Here is a 5692-nt window from a genome sequence, read left to right on the forward strand (position 1 = left end):
CAAAAATAATCCATCCAACCACGACCCCAACTTATAACCTGTATCCGATATAAAGAATACAACGAAAGGAAAACCCTTTATACATTAACACTGCTTATCAAACTGGAAATCACAACAAACTTGTAAATGATATAAGAGGTTGCTTCTTCTTCTGCATCAGCATCTTCAATTATCCAACCAGCAACACCATCACTGCAATTCTCCAAAAATATAGCTCGCACAAAAGCAAATCGAATATGCAACCACCACGATCTTATCACAGAAATTAACCCACAACACAAACACTACACACAATACAACCATCTGAATGACTCCTCCAAAAAGAGAGTTTTAGCATTAAAAATCATCCACAATACATTGCAAAGGTATCAATGAAGATGATCCCTCTTGAAGGATTGGTGATTTCGAAAATGATCCATGGATAAGGATTCATCTACAAATGTCTTGGTAGGATTCTGAAAAAATTGAAGGCAACACATCCTTTCCAACAAGACAAGGTATCTGCTAGGCAAACAAAGGGCATGAAAGTACAATACATCTAGTTGCTGGGAATCAATGCTCACATTGACATTCATGCACAACTTTGGAATAGGCTTTGAATCATTATGAGAATGCCTATGCATATACGCCATGTACTAAGTAAAATGAGCAGTTAAGTGCACAGAAGGATCTGCAGACTGAGAATACTGCTGAGCAAAATGCAGATAATTCTGATAAGCTTGACTAGCACTTATCCATTCTCCTGGGATCAATGGCCAATTGATTTGAGGTCCAGTAAGGGAATCATTTGAACTCCAGCCTCTTCTTCGAAGAATCTTCTGATCAAAACCTGGATACCCACTAACCAACTGAGGAGGATTAGGAATAGAAGTGTTAGGAGATGGAAGAGGGACTAATGAAAGAGGATGAAGCGATGGATAGGCAAAATCATAAAATGAAGAATGGATTAAAGATGGATTTGTTGAAAATCGAGGAGATTCTGTTAAGAAAGGCGTTAAAAGATAAGCAGGAAAAGTTGATAGAATGTCAGGGGATGGGGAAGGACAAGGGTCAGGAGGTAGAAAAACTTGATCTTCAATAAAAGAACAATGGGTAAATATAGGAATTTGAGGAGATCCTTGAGGTTGGAAAAGAAGGGGTAAAATGACTTTTGGGTTAGATTGAAAAAGAGCAATATAAGCATCATACCTATGAGCCATTTGTTGATAATGAGTTAGGCATGGTAAGGATGGACCTAAAGCTGATCTACGATGATAGGCTTCAAAGAAAGAAGTATCAAATGGGGGTTGGTTGGAGAGATAGGCTAAAAGATCCACCCTCAATTGGTTAGTGTTCTGGGCATGAGCTGAAGCTTTGACCTGACGGTGATTCAAAATGTCTGCATCAACCATAGTGTGCCATGAAAACTCAGGACACTCAACCACCTTTGAAGAATATCCGTGGAATATCTCATCAATCCTCAACTCCAAATGTTGGACATACAAAGAAGCTTGCAATACCACATCTCCAACATACCAAGCCAGATCTTCATCATCTGGAATTAGTAAATCACCCCTCAAATACATATAGGATAGAAGCATCGTATCTGGAGTAACAGAGTCTTCAAAAACCATCCTCACTACTTCGGTCAGCAAATCAGATGACCAGGCCCCTCTCCATCCATCCTCTGGAATAGGTAAATCCATCGTGGAAAGTTTTATATAGAAGGACAACTTCTGTTGCTGATAATGGACAAAAAAGGAATGATCTGGTGGAACATATTCTTGATACTTCTCAAAAGAAGACCATAATAAATCCATGTGAGATTGCAATCTTTCCACCTTGGCCTGAAATAAGGGACATAAGGTAGCCTGTCTCTGAAGAGCTGCCAAGTCAGCAGGGGATAAAAGAGAAACTGGTTGCATAGGACTCTGTGTATTAGACCGAGATTGAGCCAACTGATCTTTGAGTTGCTGGATTTGAGCATTGCTCTGGTCTAAAATAGCTGTGGTGGATTTAAACTTCTCTGCTTGGGCAGCTATTACCTCCTTTATCTCTTGACTCTCCTTCTGTAACTTATCCCTCTCCTCTGTTACAGCAACCACTTGAAACCTAGCTTCTGCCAACTCAGCTTTCAACTTAGAGATTTGAGCTTTCTGAGTATCCACGAGCTTAGTCTGCTGCTCCATTTGCGTACAAAGGTCAGAGAATTTCTCCTGAGCAGAGGCTAACTCAGTATTGGTCTTATTCAGTTCCTCCTTAGATTGCTGAACTTCATCATAAAATGAAGAATATAATTGCTGGATACAAGCAGTCATCGAAAGTTCAATAGAACTCTGGATATTCTTGCACAGGAACGGAATAGCATCTCCTATTACCAGGCGGTGAACATAAGGAATAGTAAGTTCTAGCATCCCGTCTCTATGGGCTCTGAAAAGATTTGGCGTCTGAAGGAATGCAGGCAAGCTGCTGCAAGACTGGGCAGGAATTGTCACTAGAATTGGAGGAATAGGCACTAACTCAGCCACCCTCTTAAGGCGTTTTCTCTGAATGACCCAGGGAGGAGGAGAATCATCATCCTCAATTATCACATCATCATCTTCATTATGAGGCGAAGGAAAAACTTCTGGAGGATCAATTGGAGGTAAAGGAACTTCCTTTGCAGGGGCAGCATGTAGCAAGAAGACATAGAGGAAGGACCCAAATGTAACATTAGTCACATTTCCTCGAGTAGCTCGGATAAAGTGGTGATCCATCTTGGAAAGAAGGTAGGTACTCCAATCAATACTTATGCCTTTCAAAATCATTCGTGAAGCTGTAAACAACTCCTTGGAAAGATAATGAGATGGGGATTTTACAGGCATGAACCTCTCCTGAAGGAATTGGCATAGCTGTTTCCATATGGGATTGGAAATCATGGAGACACCCACTCCTGACGTGGTAATGACCTTCTTCGGATCAAGAACATCTTGAGTCTACTTCTGCAACAGCTTCAAAATATTGTCATTGGTGAACAAGTGTCTGGCAGCAGGGACAGACTCCCCACGATATAGCAGACCAAGAGCCTTGCCTAGACTCTTCGATGTCAGAAGAATAGTAGCGCCACGGACTGGACCAGACCTCTTACTGTAAGAGGTTAAAAACTCGTCACAAATGGTAGGATCATATGGAAACCAGTGGGAAAGAAAGGCTGACGAACTTGGACAAGCCCGCTTTAGCAACAACGTCCGAATCCAGTAACAAAGAATAATCATGTACAACCAAAGGAACATACTGGATCGGGGGAGGAGTACGAGAGGGCGCCATTCAGATGGTTACACACACACCACAAACACAGACAAACAAAGAGAATGCCTGCAAAGCAACAGACAAAAACCAAGGATAAGATATCAACCAAGGTGGTAAAACGTGACTCAACCAACTATCCCCAATTAAACCATAGCCTAGAAAAAATTCGACATGACCTCTACACATATGCGACTGAAAGCTTCATGCTATGCAACATGCAAACACCCAAATCCCCGTATCAGGCAATAAAGAGAAAAAAAAAACTACACAGCGTACCCTTAACCGTAACAAAGAAACTGAACCAAAACATAACAACAACCCACACATATCAGGACCACAACTTTGATAATCAGGTTTGACCATGGAGACAACTCCGAAGACTTCACGTACCCATCCCACGAAACGAGCTCATTAAAAAGGGAAAATAAGTGCAGTGAGGGGGAATTAATGTAATGAAAGGTTCATTTTATGAATTATTAAGAAATTGGTAAATTTTTAATTAAGTGATAAACCTTAACAAGAAAACGACAGTTCCTTCTTAAAATTTTCATTACAAATTATTAGGTTTGAATGGTGCATTAATCCGAATCCCGGACTTCGATACCCAGACTGGGTCTCTAAATGCAAATTCATGTATTAAAAATTAAGGTGATGTGGAGAGCTTTTTTTTCCAGCGCGTGCTCTTGTGATGGCTGGTTCATTTTAATTAAAAATATTAAAGTGCCTCTTAAGCGCACGTAGCGCGTGCTAAGTGAACGACTGGTTGATTTTAATGAGAAAAAGGTGTGTTTAGCGCGAGCGCGCGTGCCATGGTGGTGTTTAGGATTCATGTTAAAAATTAAACGTGGATTTTGGGATAGCGAAAAAAATAAAAAATACAAAAAGAAAAATACCTGGAAGTGGGTGTATGTGTATGTAATGAATGCGCACTTCTCAATCCCAAAATGTAGGTCAGCAATCCAAAAAGAACCAAGGTATCTGGATTTTTTCTAGATTTTTCAGCTTGTGTTTGGAATTAAAGAGGATTTTTCATGAATTTAGGCATTTAATGAAGCGTTTTTACTATAAAATAATAATGGAATAAATTAGCACATCATTTTCATCTTAGAAAATATTCCAAAAATAAGCAAAAAAAAGTTGATTGAATTTTCAGGATTTTTTTTGCAATTAAATTGGTATTTTTACCAATTTTAATGAATTTTGTTCATTTTGTGTGTATTTTTAAAAGAATTTTTACTTTTAAAATTTCTTGAAATGTTTTTTTTCTGAGATCTCTGTAGGAGCTCTGTAAGAGAAGAACAGGTTCTCTGTTTCATCTTCTGCTTCTGTCTCTGGCTTTGCTATGGCTATGTAACAGGGAGAGCAGTACATCCATGCTTCTATCTCACTGTTAGAAGTGATTTCGGAAATCGTTCCTGGTTCAAGCAGGAAGTATTCACCCATTGACAGGGGCTTTGCATCTTTTGGGAGTTGGCTTACAGTATCCACTGTTAAGGAACGTGCCACTGTTTTCTTGGGAAGGATTTGTTTGATAGGATCTTCATCTGCTGATGTTCCATCTGTAGCCTCATTAGGGGAGTCAGAAGATAATGACAAGGAGGTGGATCCATGTCCTTTTTGAGCACCATATAGCTTCAACACCACTTTATTAGGTCCTCTACCCGAGGTCAAGGTTCCTTTGAACCAATCCGTCCTTGCTCTGGCTTCAAAAAGCCATGGTCTGCCCAGTAACAGAGGGTAGGATGTACCATAAGAGTTTGGCTTCACCACCAGATAGGTTAGCCAATAATCTTTTCCAGCCACTGTAGTCTTCACATATGGGAGAATGCCCAAAGGCTTGATTCTGCTCTGATCCGCCAGTCTGATGAGCCATTGGGTTGGTTGCACACCTTGTAGGCCTAGGTCCTTCATTGTCACATCCGTCATAATGTTCATTGATGAGCCACCATCAATCAGTGCATTTGCAATAAAGCAGCCTTCTATCCACACACCAGTCTCTGGGGTACCCGGATCTAGGAAGGTGTTAGCCACGTCCACTTCTTTTACAGGCTCTGGAGCTTTGTTGGACTTTGTTGCTGTTGAGGGAGCAATCCTTAAGCCACGTCTTCTTGTCAGTATACTTTTGAACCTTTTTCGGCAACTGGGAGACAACATCAACAATTGTCAGAATGTGAGGTTTGGTTTAAAGGTATCTAGATCTCTGACCAGATCGTATTCCTTAATAGGATCCACTGGCTTCTCTAACCGGTTAGGGAATGGGGCAACACCCATTTTCATTTTCCCTTTTTCTTCCAACAGGGGCATCAGGAGGACTTCTTCTGCCACTTGTGGCACTTCCTCCTCTTCTATCTCCTGGACCTCTAGTCCTGTCTCTGGAATTGTCTATGTGACTCCTTGTGGCACTGTAGTGCTCTGTACGGCACTG

The sequence above is a fragment of the Lygodium microphyllum genome, chromosome 13, assembly GCF_053477565.2.
Source record: "Lygodium microphyllum isolate KBCC chromosome 13, Lygodium_microphyllum_v1.1.10, whole genome shotgun sequence".
Taxonomy (NCBI): domain Eukaryota; kingdom Viridiplantae; phylum Streptophyta; class Polypodiopsida; order Schizaeales; family Lygodiaceae; genus Lygodium; species Lygodium microphyllum.